This window comes from Lactuca virosa, chromosome 6 (assembly GCF_052849685.1).
Source record: "Lactuca virosa cultivar CGN04683 chromosome 6, Lactuca_virosa_CGN04683_v6, whole genome shotgun sequence".
NCBI classification, from domain to species: domain Eukaryota; kingdom Viridiplantae; phylum Streptophyta; class Magnoliopsida; order Asterales; family Asteraceae; genus Lactuca; species Lactuca virosa.
Genome location: NC_136431.1, coordinates 42856043 through 42876562, shown reverse-complemented (window position 1 = coordinate 42876562; position 20520 = coordinate 42856043). Strand labels below are relative to the sequence as shown.

Genomic DNA, 20520 nt, shown 5'->3' with positions numbered 1-20520 from the left:
TTTGACTCTCAGGATGGAATATTGACCTAATTTCTAATTAGGGTTTTATACTTGTGATATAGAGAGAGGATTTTGCGATTCAGCTGCTCGAGTGTGATTCGATACCTTCAGTCTGAGGTGAGTTTCCTTCACTATATCCGTGGGTCGAAGGCACCAATGTCGACCCACCAGTTTATGTTGTAGTATGATGGTTGTCTTCGTGACAATTGTTTATTATGCCTGCAATTGCTTGATGTCTTTGTGACTCTTTAGTTATGATATTTTGTGGTAGTGGTAGTGGTAGAGGGTGAAATAGACCCGATATCGGTTGAAAGAGACCGAAGTGGTTGGAATATACCCAGTACCGGTTGAAAGAGACCGAAGGGTTGAAATATACCCAGTACCGGTTGAAAGAGACCAAAAGAGTTGAAAGCACCCAAATATGCTTAACTGTTATGTACGTATGGTATGGGGTATTTTGGGGGACCTCACTAAGCTTTGTGTTTACGGTTTTTAGTTTATGTTTCTGGTACTTCCAACTTAAAAGGGAAGGATCTGGCTTGATCACGCCCCATTCACCTGTGATTTTCCGCATCACGTGATTTTGGGACTTTGTACTCTGATAATATGTTATTATCATGTGATTTTGGGGGACCTCACTAAGCTTTATGCTTACGGTTTTCAGTTTATGTTACAGGTACGTCCAGCTCGAAAAGGAAGGGTCTGGCTTGATCACGCCGCATCCACCTATGATTTTCCGCATCACGTGATTTTGGGACTTTGTACTATGATAATATGTTATTATGATATACTCTCGACTATTTTTATGATTTCCGTATGGTTGAAATGAATTTAAAAGCGAAAAAATTATTTGACTTTTTGAGATGTTACATAGAGTTTAATCCATTGAATGACAAATAGAGTTGTCACCTCATTCAACTCCCTCATTGAACTCACCGTTGTGGATACTCTTATTATAAGAAAGATAAGGAAAGAACAATAACTGACTTATTTTTTTTAACAACAAGCAAAACATTAGATTAAAAATACCAGGGGGAGGCTGGAAGAGCGTACAAACAGCACAACAGAATAAAATACAACACAAGCTCATGAGCAAAACAAATTAGCCAACACCAAAACCAACTGACTAAACATGCAACAAGAAGAAACAGGAGTAAAACACCAGCAAAAGGAACTACATCAAGCAGAAAAGACGCACCAGCCAAGCAACGTACAAAAGTCCAGAAAAAGAAGGCAGAACCGTCAATCACCAGAAAACAAATAGCCTTGAGACACCAACTCGGACAATATCCAAAGGAACCACATCAGCTAGGGGTAAAAGCGTCAAAGCCGGCCAAAATCTAAGGTGATTAATCAATCAATCAAGGAACAAGAGTGTAATATACTCTTTAAAGGTCTTTTCTGGAAACGTGTACCCATCATCGTACCTATATGCCACATCTGTCATTCTTGCAAGATTAACAATTGGACTAATTAGATCCATTGGGACTTCTCTTGGCTTTAAACATCCCTCGTTAATATCTTCCCATGCATTTTCCACCTTTTTCATGATCTCGTTGACAGCTACATTTTCTGACACCCCAAAGGTCTTCATATACGCATCTATTTCTGTGGCTGTCATTCCTCTTTCACGCTCATACTTCATATATCCCAATTTTATTAATTGTAAGACTAATAATTAAATCTTATGTTGTAGTTTAACATAAATTTAAGATTGTATACTAAATTGTTTAAAAGATTAATATCACCATTGTTTTTGTATATCATAATTATATGGAACTCGTCCATGAATATTGTACAAGAAATCGAGGCACAATATCCAAAGACAAATTCCATAGTTAATACATATAATTATAATTTCTTTACATATTGTTGTAAATGGATTAGAAGTTATAAAATTTTTGGCACACCATTTCAAAGGCTCGCTATTTTGTTTCTAGAAAAGACCTTAAATTTTTTTTTATTTCCATATAATAATGTTGTTATATAAGTACCTCGAAAGTTTTAGCATCATCATGAAGTCTTGAAATAGTTTCCGAAGCTGTCAAGATCTTTGGATGACTTTTGTGCCAAGCAAATCCATGTTCAGTAACAATCTTACCCATACCAACCAAGGCGGTTTTTGAAAGAAGGTCGTAACTAGAACTTATTAAACCATTCTTCATATACTCTTCAAATGATGGCACATATCCAATATGTCTCCATTCAGCTTCTTGGTGGTAAGATCTAACTTGTTCTTGAAGCTAATAAAGAATAAAAGGCATAAATGGAAAGAAGTAAGTAACAATATCTTATGTATTCAAGTAGAATGTACAAGGTAAAATGGAATCATACTGCATGTTTTGAAGCTTCAACAAGATTCACTCTTCCTTTTTGAGGTATTTGTTTCTTAAATCCATCATACTCCTTCAATATAATTTCATAGAATGGTTTAAAAAATTCTGGAAGTTGCCCCATAGCACTGATTTCCCACCTAATTAGACATTTATTAATAGTAATGATCAATTCATCAAAAAAGTGAAAGGATAACCAACACGGTTTTAGCAATTGGAACGTAAAAAAACCTCAAAAATTGAGCACTAGTATAATAATCAACATTGTAATAACGAACCAATTAATACCTATTTATTGCATGGGTTATAAGTCGCATCTCCTCAATAGTAGCATAGGCATCATATGTGTCGTCTAACAATGACAAGAACACTATGACTTTTGATGTTATGATTCGAGAATGAGAATAATAAGGCTCCAAGAATAATGCCAACACCCAGACATAGAGCTCAGTTACTCTGTTTCTTGCATATAGAGCTATCACGTCGAAGTTCATATCCTTCCACCACCTATATGAAATGAAAATTATAAATTTGTTAGGTTTTACAATGTTATCCTTCCAAACGTTTTAAGGGCTTGATAATCAAGGTGTCTGAACCATCTCTTTTATTAATGATTGAGCATCGAGATTTTCGTAGAAGGATTGCATTACATCTTTATGCAAAGATATACAAGAATTATAATACACATTTGCATTTACTAGTGCGTCATTTTTTTTGCAACTAAAGTTCTTTTTTTAACTATTACTTACTGTGAGATAATTCAAAGTTCTTCCTTGTGTAAGAGTTGTAGGTACTTGATGTGCACCTTAGCAAGGTTTAGCAGTGAGTCATACGTGGAGCATTCTTCTTGATAATTAAGAAAATATAGCTTTGCCTCTACCATTGTATGCCCACGTTGAAAGGGTGTCTTCAATGCGTGTTTCACTTGCTGTGCAAGATTACCTTCGAGTGTATTTTCAACACTCTTAAGTTGAGCTTCTGTGAAAACAAATGCCTCATCTAAAATAGATTCTCCTCTTATTCTCAACTGCGTACACTCATAAAAATTTAGCGTAGCCTTCACATTAGTAATCATGTCTTCTTTGAATGCACCGGAACTACAATCCTTGAATTTTTTAAACACATCTGCACAATCACCTATTTGTGTCATACTCAATTGTTTTAACATAATAATTGAATGAAACGTCGTTTAAAATATTGTTTCAACAATTTCAATATATACCAGAAGGTAGTTTGTAACCATGGCTTCTGAAAACATGAAAGAGAATAGAAATTGTATAAAGATCTGCTTCATGGTAATCTTGCAAGTTCAGCTCTTTGAAAAGTTTATCAAGTTGGCCATCGATGTCTTCCATGAAATGATAACTCAAGCCAAGACGATACACGTAATAAATCAAACTTAGCTTCTTGGTTGAATTAATAGTTTGGTAGATTATCAATCTTCTCAGTTGTTCTTTAGGCTCCTCCATAGCCTTAGCAAGTTCTTCCAACTGCTAGAAAAGGAAACAATGTATTACTTAACAATCAGATGCTAAAATATCATGAATTTATGGTGAGTATTGTGTGCATGTTTTGAGTTACGATATATTAATCAAAGGAACATCTTACTGAATTGTCAAGAGAGAATGGTAAGAAGCGATCACCCCACATGGAAGGAGGGAAGTCGGTCAAAGGACGGACTGGCTCCATGGTGGGGTTGGTGTTTGCTTGGAGGATAACGTTAGTCGGTGCAATTAAGCCTCTTGTTTTGATCAAAGACGATTCCCTGAAACTTTATGGATGAGTGCAACATTATTATGGTATTTACAGGGCATGTATTCTCGTGCAGGGTGTTCATTTTAATTTGGCATTAATTTGGAAAGTAAAAGAAAATCAAGATAAGCCTAAGTTATGAATTTTAGATATTTAAAAATTAGTAAATTAAGGGAATGGTCCATGTGGCTTGATCATCTCAAATCTAAATCCAAATTTTAATTCTCTCTCTTGAAACAGTTAAAAAATAGCAACCTCATTTTTTTTTATAGATTACATTTAATTTTTTTTAGCTAACTTTTACAATCTAATAATCTCTTTTTTCGAGGGAGTTCCTACTTATTTTTACCCTAAACCTCAAATATATTTGGACCTGCCTTAAAAAAAACCCCAAACAGTTATGAGTCGTTTTTTTGGTTTGAATCGACTTTAAAATATAATCCTTGTTTATTAAAAATGTAATTTTAATGTTAATGTTATGACCTAAAGATTAATAAATATCATTTTAGAAAAATTTAGTTTGTAATTCAAAAAAATTAACAGTTTGTTTTCCGTTTCGATGTAAACTTTTAACTGTTTGTCTACTAAATAGTAACCGAATGTCAAGTTGAAAGCGGATGTATATGATGTAAATAATTTTGTTAGATTAATATATATATATATATATATATATATATATATATATATATATATATATATATATATATATATATATATATATATATAGGCTTAGGTTATTTTGTTTAGAGTATCTATTGTGTTATTGTATGCATAAATGTGTGACAATCAAATTTACTTATTTATAGAAAGTAATTAATATACATTATTGAATTAAATATAATTGAAAAATATCATCTTAATTAATTACAAGGGTAATTTAGTCAATTAATATAGATTTATTAAAGGAAAATTGCATTTTTTAAGGGATCATAGATTTTATTAATTTTAAAAATCCGATTTTACGAATTATAATTCTTTTAATTCGGACATTCTGACAGAATATGTTTATGAGTATATTTCAAAATAAAAATATTCTTAGACCATAAATAATAAAAATATTCTTGAACTTATTTCTTGATCATGACTTTAACAACTTCTTGTAGAATAACAAATTTTTGAACAATCAATTGAAGAATAAAAACAAAAAATACATAATTTCTTATAGAATACGGGTAACAATTGTTAAGAATTACATGAGAATGTTACACTTATTAATAACAAGAAAACACAATTATAAATCATTCTACCAGAATATACTATTACATATATTTTTTTCAATACATTCTATATTATTATGGTAGAATAATCCATTATTTTTGGAAGATTGGTGGTCATTGTTAATCTTCATCCCATATAATGTTTATCTTCAAGATTATATTCTGACAAAATCAGAATTCAAGATTCCATTCCAGTAGAATTGGAATTCGTGATTCTATACCGATAGAATTGCAATCATAGAAAATACACAAATCACAAAGGAAATATCGAGATTTAATTCCCACAGAATCAGAATTCGCCACCATCTGTAGCAGTGCAAATATGATTAAGTTCTTCCAAATTGCTCTTTACTCGATTCCTCTGAAATTAAACAACAACAAGTAATAAGATTTGAATCTAAAAGATCTAAGCATTACCAAAAAACGTATAAGGATATTGTATCCTGAAAGCAATAATCTAAGAAAAGAATCTGACACTTTACGACAAATAAATTATTTCTCTCAGACAAATCGTCAAACACCTGGTGCTCACACACCTATACATCAAATTAATAACTGTACCACCATTCAAAAGCTTGTAATTCACTTGTCTTGAACAAATCAAGAACTTATATAGAAACACACCTGTTGAAATTGGAATTCACCAAGAGAATATATCAATTACAAAAAAATTACCTGGAACATAAATCAATTTCTAAAAAACTGATTCCAGGAACAATCAATCTCATAACAAGTTTGCAGGATATAATTGAGATTCAACAAGAAAAAAAAGGTGAAGCAACTATAAGCGGAAAAAGAAACATACGTGATGAAGGGCGGCTGATCCCCCACCTGCTCTCCGATCTGCCTACGATCCATTCTTCTTCCCCTTGATTGGACCGCCGATGACGAACAATGGACCAAAGAGGAGCTCATCGTTGTGTCTACTAAGCTGTTTTGGGGAGGTCCGGGACCCAACGACAAGGGTTTATCCAGGAAACATATCATCGAGGGGACTAAAGCTTCTTTGAAACGACTGGATATGGAGTATGTCGATCTGATTTATTGTCATCGACCGGATTTGCAAACGCCGATTGAGGAAACAGTTAGGGCTATGAATCATGTGATCAATAAAGGTTGGGCATTTTATTGGGGAACTAGTGAGTGGTCTGCGCAACAGATTACAGAGGCTTGGGGGATTGCGAATCGGATTCGGTCGACGTGCTGGAGTTGGAGATGGCGATGGCAATCGATTTTTGTAGAACTCAAGATCGATTTTGTAGTCCATTCTAATTTTGCAGATCGGGAACGAGATTTAAATTGGAGAGATTAGGTCAATACCATGATTATAGGGATTAATTTTGGAAGTTACTAATCAAATTACTAAATTACCCTTATTTATTTATTTAATTATTTAATTTTTTGTTTAATTTTGATTGGCCCACATTTATGTATATAATAACACAATACTTACTTTAAACAAATGAACCTAGCTCTCTCTCTCTCTCTCTCTCTCTATATATATATATATATATATATATATATATATATATATATATATAGATCCGGTAAGAAATTTTTTTTGGTAGGAAGGTAAGAAGGTTTTTTTCTACATATTTTTTTGACGAACAAAATAAATGAATCACTAGATGATTCATTTGTAAGATGATTCACAAGAAAAAATTCCCAAAAAAACATCTTTATGATTCATTTTTAAGTAAATTAAGAAAAAATTCACTTTTATGACAATTTTAGTGAATAACAACAAAATCATTGTATAAATGAATCATCGAAATGTTTTTTTGAGAATTTTTCCTTGTGAATCATCTTACAAATGAATCATCTAATGATTCATTTTGTTTGTTCGCGAAAAAAATATGTAGAAAAAAAAGTTCTTACCTTCCTACCATAATTTCCTTCTTATTTGATCTTGACTATATATATATATATATATATATATATATATATTAAATGACAACACTTTATTAAAAATAGAAGAAACAACTAGTGCGACTATATGGGAAATTACATTACATTGGATAAAAAGGCTAAACGGTGTGGACACCCTTTTACCGGCGGTAGTCCGACGTGGACACCTTTACCGCCGGTCAACACGGCGCCGTACCCCCGTTTTACCACCGGTGAGATTTGTGCATATGAAAACAAGAGTACCGAATGTGTTAGACGAAATGCAAGTGATGTCCAGCCTAGCTGGGTTGATGCACCGGGTTTTATACCCATGTGGGGCGTGAGGTCGGAAGTTCTATTCCCTTAGACTACCTCTTGTGGTGCCACATGTGAGAAATTTTTCCTTGGAAATCTCTATGGGGGCTGGGTTTGCCCTGTAAAGGAGCTCGAACCCGGGATGCTCGTTGAAATATTGCGAGTAGGCTCCACTTAATTCGTTTGCCGTTTCCAAAAAAAAAAAAAAACATGTGGTGTTTCTTTTGAAAAATTAGCATATGTGCACGTATGTATTTGTGTACCCTTGAATCCTTTAATTGATGCATATATGCACCATTGCTGTTTTTATTTTTAAAAAACATGATAAAATGAAGTTATTAGTTTCTCACTATAACTTTACTTAATGTATATGTATATACTAACATTCCCTTCTTTCTTTTTATTCACAAACACCCTTTTGATTAGTTTTATTAATACTAAACATATATCCTTTTCAAATACATTGCAAACTATAATCAACAAGCAGATACATATCTAGTTGAAAGTACGTAATAAAAAGCCATAACTTATAATAAATGCACGACTTTAATTTTGAATCAGTATAATATCTAAACATGAATATGTATTATTTATAACATGTCATAAATTCATAATAAGTGATAACATATATAATTAATGTAGTATAATTAACAATTAGGTTGACTTCTGCGTACTTCCGAGCTAGTGGGAATGCAGTCTTGGAGTAGGTGGTACTTCCATACTCTATACCTATCAACAGAGTCCTAGTTTGCACATAGGACACAAATATTTAGTGTCGTATTAGGTTGTGTGTTGTCACCTTATCATAGTCTACCTCATTTTACCATCAAGAATATCATGCATCAAGAATGGTATACCATCTTCGCCAGTCGCCACACACACACACACAAGTTCCATTGTCATGTGGCAGAAACCACATACAGGAATGATGTGTTAACCATGGCAAAGACATGACACATGTCCACACCCCCACACCCTCTCGTCTTAACTAACAACAACCCATATAATCCATGAATATAGTTATAAATGTAATATGCCAAAATACTATTAACATAAACCGAGTTGCCAAAATATTATTAACATAAACCGAGTTTTATAAAATACTAAATGAACTCACTTGAAAAGTTAGGTGTGTTTCATTTCATGAATAATTCACATGGTGACTCATTGATCTAATTTTGGACAACTTTTGGAACGGTCCGGTCTTTTTTCTGACCGGTCATCGTTATAGAAAAGTTCATTTCACAATCTTTGCAGTTTCTGTTTTCGGTTCAGATTTTAGTGTTTTTTGGTTGGGATTTCGGTTTTTGCATTCATAACCATTTGATCCGATAAATATTTATGTTTATATTTTATAATCCAAACATAAAAAAAAAGCTTTTAAGCAAAATAGTATAGTTCACATAGAATGAATTATAGTAAACAAAATGTTATGAGGAAAACAGTAACAAAAATCTTTTTAAGGAAAATAGTATACAAAATGTTATAAGAAAAATAGTAATGATATATATATATATATATATATATATATATATATATATATATATATATATATATATATATATATATATATTTATAAAAGGAAAACTGTAAACAAAAATAGTAATGCAAACCGATAAGCAAAAAGCTTTTTAAAAAAACAGTGAACAAAATGTTATGAGGTAAACAGTAACAAAAATCTTTTTAAGAAAAATAGTAAACAAAATGTTATAAGGAAAATAGTAATGATATATATATATATATATATATATATATATATATATATATATATATATATATATATATATATATATATATATATATATACGGGTGAGATCGGTTGAGAACTCATATTTTCCCGACAACCCGAGAACTAAAAGTGGAGCGTTGGATCAAAAGTAATTCATTAAGGACATAATCGTCATCTTACCAATCTCATTTAATGTTTAATTTTTTTGTATTATTTAATATATTAATATAAATGTCTAAAAATTTACATCATAAATCAAATTTTCAGATTTTTTAAATATAGTATTTTTCGTTTTATTTTTTAAAATGTAGATTTTTTAATTTTTTATAGTAAACATGAATTTTTGAAAAAAAAAATTGAAAAAAATATTTTTTTAAAAAACTGCAATTTTATAGAAAAAAACTGCATTTTTTTCAAAAAAATTATACTTTTTCTAAAGAGAACTGCATTTTTTTCAAAAAAAAAACTGCAATTTTTTAAAAAACTGCAATTTTTTCATAAAAACTACAAGTTTTTTAAAGAAAGTTACATTTTTTTCAAAAAAAACTGCATTTAAAAAAAACTGCAATTTTTTCAAAAAAAAAACTGCGTTTTTTTTAAAAAGTAAAATTTTAGGTGCATATATGTATATTTCTTATACTATAATATTCGTAAGTAAATCACAAAAAATATCATTTTTATTAATTAATCTATAAACATAATAGTACAAATATTTTATTCGATACAAAATAAAATATAAAAAAATAAAAAATGCTACAAATTTCAAAGCGTTTTCATGTCTTCGTGTCAATATTTCCTTATTTTCTTCAATTTATCATTTTTCACATCTTCAATATTCACCACAATTTCTTCCAAATCTATAAGAAAATTAAAAAAAATGATTGATGGAAAAACACTCTCAAAAATACATATGTGATTTTCATGTGATTAACATATAAATCATATGCGATTCACATATGAATCACATGCGATTCATATGTGAATTACATGTGAATCATATGTGACCAACTTGTGAATTACAGGTTATTCATATGTGAATTACATGTGAATCACGTGTAATTGTGATTTACGTGTGAATCACATGTGATTTATATGTGAATTACATGTGATTTACATGTGAATCATATGTGACCAACTTGTGATTTACATGTGAATTACATCTTATTCATATGTGAATTACATGTGATTTTCATGTGAATTACATGTGATTCTATAAAAAAAATTTCAAATGAATCTCTTACCAACAAGGAGTGAGCTTGGAAACTTAAAACCACAAATGTATCCACCAGATCCCAAAAGAGAGACACCCATCTTCAGATCTACCAACCACATGAGCATCACTATTGGTATGAAAACAATCTATTTTGAATGTATGGTGAGAACATAAGTTTACAACATTGAGAATTAACCTTGTTACACAACCATTCTGTCCATGAAGGAGTTTTGCATCAAGGAGAAACAAGGATGAGTCCAAGCACACGTGCAGTGATAAGGAAGAACATAATACAAACCTTGAATTGGTGATTTCCATCAACACTCGCATAACAATGATAAGATACGTCTTTCCAGAATCCAAATCAAGATGCTGCAACAAGAAAGATAATCAAAATCTTGCAATATGACAATATGAAAGAAAGTTTTCTTACTATACAAAGTTAAAGTAAAAGGGCAACTATGCATACTAATACTAGTTATGTTTTTGAAATTTTTTTATAAAATGACCTTTTTTGATGCGTACATTAATAACTAACAATAGTTTTAACGGAAAGTCATGAAATGTCTTACATACCATTGCCCTATCACTAGGTTCACAATATGTTCGACCATACTTGGCCCAGAGTTTAGCTTCAAAATCAATCATGGACAAATTTTTCATTTCAATTATTTCAACAACATCTTTATCAGAGACAACATCTTCAAGCTTTTTCCTGTGCACAACTTTAGCTAAATTATAAGTAAGTGAAAATGAAAGCATTAGAATTCACAAATGTACTAACCTCCCAAGATAACTATGACCCATGAACAGTTTCCTGAATTCAAGTTCATCAAGGACCAATGACTGCAGAACATATTCATAATTCCAGTGAATATGTTGAGCTTGAAGAATCCAATTCGATTAGCTTGAAAAATCTATTTTTTTTCTTCGTTTATGACAATACCAACCTTTCTAACCTTTTCTACCATTTTGCAGTTTTCCTGACCCTCCCTTTAAATGAAACATCAGGTGTTGCTGAGTGCCTCTTGCGCTGAAGTTCCTTCACACTATCCTCTCCTCCTAACAGGGATAAAACGAAAATCTTATTATCAATTAAAAAAGTTATAAAAAAACTGAAGCGTGCATAAATCATAATCAAATGAACACCTGGGAGAGATTCAGGCTCTTCAGGCAGAGGATAGTTTTCTTCAACAAATTTAAGCAACAGCTCACGAGGTCTAGAAATAAAATCATCAAGTTCATTGCCCTATTAATTATAAGTGTGCACATAATACATACATCAGAATCAGAAATCAGAATAAAATACATGCGATTTAAAAATAAATTGTTGAGCTAGAAAATTCGATTAGTTCATCAGTGCTGTAGATCAATCGTCAATCAATTTATGAAAATTTGATTTGAAATCGTTAATTTCGTTTGCAGAATCGACGACATCTGAAAGAAATTTTGGTAAATACGAAATACGAACCATGATTCCTAAAGAGAAACTGGAAATGACGGAGTTTCCGATGGATACGGCGACGAGATCTAGAGTTCCGACATGATCGACGAAGGTTTCCGTGATGGCGCTGAGTGAGTATTGACAAACAAAAGTGAAAATCGCAGGTGTAGCAAGGTACCAGAGCTTCTTAACAGAGGTAGGGGTTGTTGTTGGAGGGCAGATGGCGGAGGGAGGTGGTCTTCGGAGGTTGTAGGGTGGCAGTCGATGGAGAAGGAGGGAGTCGGAGAACAGGTGAAGTAATCGTGTGAATGAGAAAGATACGAGATAGTGAAAGATTAATTTAGGGATTTTTACATTAATTGGGAATTTGTTTTTTATTTTTAAATTTGATTAATTAATAAGTATTTAAATTGTCTATACCATAATTACCCTCCTAATTTAATCTAAAAAGTCAAGGGTACCATTAAGATTGTCGATAATTACAAATATGCCATCTTTGATCTAGGCCATTAAATTTTTTGATCCAATGCTCCACCTTTAGTTCTCAGGTTCTCATGAAACTATGAGTTCTCAAATGATCCTTCCTCTCTCTCTCTCTCTCTCTCTATATATATATATATATATATATATATATATATATATATATATATATATATATCCTCTCCTCTCTCTCTCTCTCTCTCTCTCTATATATATATATATATATATATATATATATATATATGTATATATATATATATATATATATATATATATATATATATATATATATATATATATATATATATGGGTATTTTTTCAAAACATATTCGAGTGTGCACCTGGCTATCTGTTGATCTTATATTTCAAAACTAGGCGAATGCCCACGCGTTGCGTGAGATACAAAAAAATATTTTATATTAAAAATAACTAAATCATTGTTATTAACAATTAAATAATAATTTCATAAAAAATATAAAAAATGATTTTTAGTATTGTTATTATGTTGAACTATATCATAAGAGATAAGGTTGGAACTTGAAGCTGTTTTGCATATACAAAGTTATATGGTTAAAATAGAATAAAAAAAATTTAAAATAAATAAATCGTTATTGTTATCTATTAAATAATAATTTCATATTAAATTAAAACTTTTATATTAAATATTATCATTATGTAGAAAATACGATAATAGAGACATCTTTTTATCTATATTAAATTTTATCATTCTGTACAACATATGATAATAGAGACAACTTTTTATCTTAAATAGTAAAAAAAATGTTTTGTATCATAAATATTACCATAATTATGTAAAACATATGATAATAGTGACGTCTTTTATAAGGTTAAAACTTTAAATTATATTACATACAGGGTTGTAAAACTTGGCTAACACAACCAAATACTCGGCATGCTACTTAAACTCGGCCTCCAATGGAAGCGAGTTTGCCTAACTCAGCCAGAAGACACTCGGGTATTTATTAAACTCGATCCAAATCTAAAAAATACGGTCCAAAATCATTTTCGAAATTCTAAAATTTAATTGTTCACTTGTCGACAAAGACAATCTCACCAAAGAATACACTCAACGTCCTACAAAGTTAGATGCAAGGAAGATCTCATGGCTTAGTCCCTTTGAAATATTTCACAACCTTTCCTATTTATAGAGGAGAATACATTCTCTTGTTTACTCTCACGATCAATGTGGGATGAAGACATTTTAATTAAACTCATTTATTTATTTGCCAATAATTTTATTTTGTTAAATAAAATATTAAATAATAAAAATAAAACGTTATCCAGAAAATTTATTGTTCAATAGTTCCATTTTTCAGTAATCTCGTAAGTTGCTATAAAAAAATTAAGTTTTTATTGAATAACTTTTTGTTAAATCCTAAAATCATAAATTTAGTTAGGTACTTAATATAGAAAGTTTGTTTATATGTATTTTCATGATTCAAAATGTCATTATAAAATGAATTTATTTATAAAATATAATCGAGTATATATTCCGTGTTTTTGAATCAAAGTGATTTTTCAAACAATTATAATATTATGTTTAGGTAGATTTTTTTATATTTATATAACATTATGTAACTTATAATATTAATATAAACAATTTGAATAATCATGAGAGTTTCAAATGTATGTGGTGAAAGGAAAATACTTTATATATCGGTCAAAATTGATCAAACTCGGACCGATTCAGCTTAATATACAAAACTACATAACGTTTTTTCTATTGAAACCCGGTTTGTATATATTTTGTGTTTTTAATCAAATTTATTTTTCAAACAATTATAATTTTATGTTTAAGTAACTTATTTATAATATTATTAGAAACAATTTGAAAAATCATGGGAGTTTCAAATGTATGTGCTGAAAGGAAAATGCTTCCTTTATCGGTCCAAATTGATCAAACTCAGACCGATTCAACTCAATATACCAAACTACATAACGATTTTTCAACTGAAACTCTGTTTGAACCTAAAAAAATCTTGTTGAAAACCATTTTCGGGATTCTAAAACTTAAATGGACAGTTGCCAATAAAGACAATCTCACCAAAGAATACCCTCAACATCCTAAAAAGGTAGGCATAAGGAAGTTCTCATGGTTTGATCCATTTGAAACATTTCACAACCTTTCTTATTTATAGAAGAGGAAACATTCTCTTGTTTACTCTCACCATCGATGTGGGATGAAGACATTGTAATAAAACACGCTTTCTTTTTTATAAAACATTATTCAACTTATTTAGTAAAACACCCTTTCTCTTGTTTACCCTTTCTTTATTGTTCAATAGTTCCATTTTTCTATAATCTCGTAAGTTGTTATCCAAAAAAGTAAGTTTTTATTGAATAACTTTTTGTTCAATTCTAAAATCATAAATTCAGTTAGGTACTTAATATAGAAAGTTTGTTTATATGTATTTTCATGATTCAAAAGTTCATTATAAAAAGAATTCATTTATAAAATATAATCTGAGTATATATTTCGTGCTTCTGATCAAATCGAATTTTCAAACAATTATAATTTTATGTTTAAGTAGATGTTTTTTTATATTTATATAACATTATGTAACTTTTTTAAAATATCATTGGAAACAATTTGAAAAATCATGGGAGTTTCAAATGTATGTAGTGAAAGGAAAATGCTTCTTTTATGGTCCAAATAGATCAAACTCGGACCGATTCAACTAAATATACCAAACTACATATTTTTTTTTTCTAGTGAAACCCGGTTTGTATATATTTCGTGCTTTTAAATCAAAGTGATGTTTCAAACAATTATAATTTTAGGTTTAGCTAGATGCTTTTTTATATTTATATAAAATTATGTAATTTATTTATAATATTATTAGAAATAATTTAAAAAATCATGGGAGTTTCAAATATTTGTTGTGAAAGGAAAATGATTCCTTTATCGGTCCAAATTGATCCAGCTCCGGTTCAACTCAATATATCGAACTACATAATTTTTTTTCTAACTGAAACACGGTTTAAACCTGAAAAAATTCGGTTCAAAACCATTTTTGGAATTCTAAAAGTTAATTGGACACTTGCCAATATAGACAATCTCACCAAATAATACCTTCAAAATCCTACAAAAGGTAGGCATGAGGAAGTTCTCATGGTTTGGTCCCTTTAAAACATTTCACAACCTTTCCTATTTATAGAAGAGGAAACATTCTCTTGTTTACTCTCACTATCGATGTGGGATGAAGACATTGTAATAAAACACCCTTTCTTGTTTATAGAACATTATTTATTATTGTAAAGAAATTGAAAAGTCATGGGAGTTTCAAATGAATGTGGTGAAAGGAAGTTAAAAAAAGGGGGTTTCAAATGCATAAGATTCAAGAAAAAATGCTAGCTTTATAAGTATGTATGATGTATGATGAGTATAAAGGGAGCAACCCAAATATTTGTAAAAACAGGCATGAACTAGGTTGTAGAAAAATGGTCTAACACTTAATTCTATACTAACTAGATAAATTAATTTATAAAAAAGTTGAGAATGTAGTAACTTACTCGGCGAGTTCTCATAATTTCTTAATGTAAAATTTCTTGCACTTCTATAGCTTCTAATCCTTCTGCTTCTATCAAATTTTATATAAAATTAGGTGTGAACAACATAGAAAATGAGATGGGAGGACACAAACCATTTATACTACTTTTGGAATATCGCTAGTCAAGTATGGATAGCTATATATAGCATCAAACAATCAATTTCTTCTCTCGATGCCACATTCTAGCATTAAACAATGAATTTCTTCTCTGGATGCCACGTTCATCTAGATTTTCTTTTCGAACAGTAGAGCCACGTTCTTGTAGTTAATCTTGATTATCTCGTAAATTGTTCACGCATATCTTGGCTAGTGGTTTCATTTGTTAATTATCTCGTAAATTGTTCACACATATCTTGGCTAGTGGTTTCATTTGTTTTCTTCCTCGCATATAAATAAACTACTATATCTATATTGTATATAAGACTTTATCTTGATTACTTCTATCTTTGTTTTCTTCCTCACGTATAAACTAATTAATATTAGGGTATAAACCGTGGGAACAACGGTTGAGAAAGAAAAAAATACTATTGATAATTCTAAATCGTAAAGATTAATAAAAAAATTACAAATAAATTATTAGTTTACAAAGATAGATGCGTTGTGTGTAAGTTTATAACGATTGATTAAAATACATATACATAATGGATAATTTTTAAAAAAATAAGAATTAAACTATCTTTTGACACCTACACGAATGATGATTCGTGTAATTTATTCAATTACTTTTTATTTAATTATTATATGCATATAATTTAGAAACGTTGAAAGTAAAAGAGCTTTATGTCTAGGATACTTATACAATATTTAACAGCTTATAAAAAGATTGGTTGTTGGGACGAAACGAAACGGTAGAGCTCAACGTTTCATTGATGCATGCATTAAATAAATTTTTTTGAAGTAGAACTTGTTCAAAACTTATATTTTAGTTTATTTGCAAGATTCAATAATTTTGATGTGTATTATTTTTAATAATCTTACTAAATTTATAAAACATGTAATTTTTGACAAAAGATTGACTAATTACAATTTTTTAAGTATGTTATTTATGTGCTAAGATTCCATACATAAAAAATTTAACATTTTATATCTAAACCCTTTTCGACTAATCTATTATATGGTTTTATAAGTCTTATAAGTTATAATCAATAAACATAGAAAATAAAAAACAAAAACCAATTTTTGATTCATTTCCACAAGTGTAACTATTCAATTCGTTTACAATAAATAATCTTTTAGCATAAAATTATGTTTAAGTAATATCATTTTCAGAATTCAGCAATGTTGGCCAATAAAAACTTACACGGAATTAACTTACTCTTTATTCCCCTGAACAATATCATTTCCAACAATGTCGACCGATGAAAACTTTATGTGTTTCTAATGTGAACAACCTGGTTGTAGTTTTCCATTTTTTTAAGGACATTGTTATTCACCCACCAATACAATTCACTTACATTTGAAGGAGGAATAAGGCAATGCCATTAGAATAGGGGCTACAATAGGCTACGTGGAGACTGTAGACATACTGGGAATCATGGGCAAAAAGAGAATTAATTACAAAAAGTTGTTATTGTCTGGATAAATAGAATACTCGGGGTACAAGTTGGGTATGAAAAGAATATGGTTAGATCTTTCTTCTTGTGGAGATCGGTAGCTTCTCAAATTGCTAACACTTTATCATTTATCATTTTCATTCAATCAAACAATCATTTGATTCCTATTTTTGTGTGAAATCTATTCTTAGTCCATAACATGAATCTTATTCAGAGGCTTATATTCAATTTTCCAGTTAACTCCAGTTGATAGTCACACTCCCAAATTTTACTATACATAATAGAAATCATAAAATTATAATAATATGAAATGATCACTCATAAATTTTGATCAGGATGCACATTCCCAACTCACAAATATCTTGATCGGTAATTTAGGCGAGAATGAAATGCCATACATATGGAACCTTTTGGGCATATGATGTATTTACTAGTGTATATGTATTTTCTGTATTGTATAGCCTATTTATGTGTATTGTATTATTGTTCTTACAGCCCATTGGAGCCCAAATGTATTGTATATATATTTTGATGATTAATAGAAGATCTTTATGGGAAAATCATCTTATTTCATGGTATCAGAGAGATACACTCCTATCTTTCTGTGATCTCATCTCCTACTTCTTCTCTAACCCTAGCCGTCACACCTTTCTTCTCTGTTTCAACAATGGTCGGTGAAACATCTACACCAACAAGCAACCAGAAACCATATGGAGCAATTAACATCAAGACATATGTTCCAATCATTCTTGATCTCAATGAACTTAATTATGATGCCTAGCAGGAACTTTTTGAAACCCACTGTCATGGATTTGGTGTACATGATTTCCTCACTGGCGATTCTAAATCTACATCAGACAAAGATGAAGAATGGTGTAAACTAGATTGTGTGGTCAAGACTTGGCTGTACGGAACCCTCACTCAATCTCTTCTCAATATGATTCTTACCAAAAATTCCACCTCTCACACGGTTTAGATTAGCCTCGAGAATCTCTTCCGAGATAACAAAGATGCCCTTGCCATTGAACTCAAGAATGAGTTAAGAAACATCACTATTGGTGATCTTACCATTGCTTAGTACTGTCAACGAATCAAGACCATCTCTGATCTCTTGGCTAATATTGAGAATCTTGTTCCAGAAAAGACGCTTGTTGCTCATCTCCTTAATGGTTTATCTCCTCAATTCGAGCACATTGCAACTCTTCTTCGCCATCGGGACCTACCTCCGTCATTCCTTCAAACTCGCTCTAAGTTACTCGTTGAAGAGAAACGCTTCAAGAACTCTCGCCCGGCTCAAGTATCTCACTCTAATCACGCCTCCTCACCCTCTCTACTTCTTGCTAGTCACAACAAAAATTGACCTCAAACCACCACATTTACTCGTGGTGGTCGTTGGCCAAATCAGCAATGACGAAACAACAATAACAACGACCAACAACAACGTCTCCCACAACAGCAGCCTCCCGCTGCTATTGGAGGCCCATTCACGAACATGCTACCTTGGCAGCCTTTCCCACTGCCTTGGCAGCCTCCTCCTTGGACCTTTCCTCAAGATTATTGGTCATATACTAGGCCCAGTAACTCCAATCAGCAGCCTACTCGCAGGACAGGAACATGCCCTCATCAACAGCCTAGTCATCTCAGACCATCACCAGCTAATGCACCATCCCATGTTACAAACTCAAGACCGTCTGCTCAAGCTCTCCACACTTCAGTGACCTTGACTCTCCAGCCACCGTGGAAGTGGTTCCCATCGATGTCTCAGTACCAACCAAATGACTTGGCTAAAGCATTCAACTCAATGTCAATTAATGACTGGACGGATGCAAAATGGTATATGGGTACTGGGGCTACTTCTCACCTTGCATTTGATTCAGGTAGACTCTCTTATGTTCGTAATAATAGCAATATTAAATTTGTTCTTGGTGGCAATTAATGTGTGTGGAATGCAGTGTACCTATCGATTAGCAGCTTAGTTCAGGTAAGTAGGGTATCAAACACAGGGAACGGTAAACAATTAAGATTATTACTAATATTATCTAAATAAAACAAGTAAAAAAGAAGGGTTTTTCTCTAGTTTTACAAGACTAGAAACTTAAGCAACTACTTAAACACTTAAACAAAGGACAATTAACAACTAAGGAGAAACAAAAGACAACTAGATTCAATCAATTTAAAGAGACTTCCGTTTAGATTCAATTCACTTATTCCTATGGTTGATTTCGTAGCAAGTGCAATGGATTGATATGTCATTGGCTACCGATTTCTAATGTGATTATGTTCATGTTAACTATTATTAATCCTTAGCAAACAAGTTAATTCAAACAATGATCAGTTGATTAAACTAACAAGTTTCCTAGTGTTCAGTTCGGATCAAGTAAAACTTGTAATATTAGTTAAATAAATTTATCAATTCAGTCAACTCATGTATGGTTGTTCATCACACATGCTTACACATTAACTTACTTATTTTCTTGTTAATCCTAGGTTCATATTCACTAATACTAGGCATACAATATTGTTTTCACAAAAACCATATGATACAATCAATTAAGAAGATGTTCATGCAACTTAATAAACTTGATTATTAACAGAAAATAGTTATTGTCAACATATATGGGTCTTTAACAAGCTTAACAAGACAATTCACCAAATCAAATTAATCCAAGCCATAAAATTAATTCATATTCATAAGTTTATCTAGTCTAAACAGAAGTAAAGAGTTTTTAGCTCATATCTACAACAAATAACAAACTAAAAACGAAATTTAATGATTTAAACATGGTTCACACAAAAGATTAAGATAAAATTAATGTTTGTTTGCCTTTGATCTCTTCAAAATTGACTTCTAGGTTGAATTCTCGAAAACCACAGCTCTAAGAACCCTTCTGGCCTCCAAAAATCGTCCAAAGCTTCCAAAATTAGTTAGAGTTTCGAATGAAAGCGATCCTATATATAGATTCTGAAAACAGAGCCAACTCGACGAGTTTTTTGACCCAACTCGTCGAGTTGGTCATTAAAATCC

At 31.0% G+C, this 20520-nt stretch overlaps 1 long non-coding RNA gene and 1 pseudogene across 3 annotated transcripts; both read right to left on the bottom strand.

The window, feature by feature from the left end:
* Nucleotides 1–1357: 1357 nt before the first annotated feature.
* On the bottom strand, nt 1358–4022 carry LOC145119574 (alpha-copaene synthase-like; annotated as a pseudogene). Its single transcript, XR_013713897.1, has 7 exons — nt 3942–4022; nt 3556–3826; nt 3083–3458; nt 2622–2840; nt 2335–2473; nt 1995–2243; nt 1358–1639 (listed from the first exon to the last, which is right to left on the bottom strand). The product of XR_013713897.1 is annotated as an alpha-copaene synthase-like (transcript).
* A 7109-nt stretch (nt 4023–11131) lies between these two features.
* LOC145119136 (uncharacterized) lies at nt 11132–15997 on the bottom strand. 2 transcript variants are annotated; one of them, XR_013713697.1, is made up of 4 exons: nt 15905–15997; nt 11596–11695; nt 11397–11508; nt 11132–11292 (listed from the first exon to the last, which is right to left on the bottom strand). It is a non-coding gene; the product is annotated as an uncharacterized LOC145119136 (long non-coding RNA). The 2 variants fall into 2 exon arrangements; XR_013713698.1 differs by lacking the exon at nt 15905–15997 and adding an exon at nt 12069–12179.
* Between the last annotated feature and the right edge of the window lie 4523 nt (nt 15998–20520).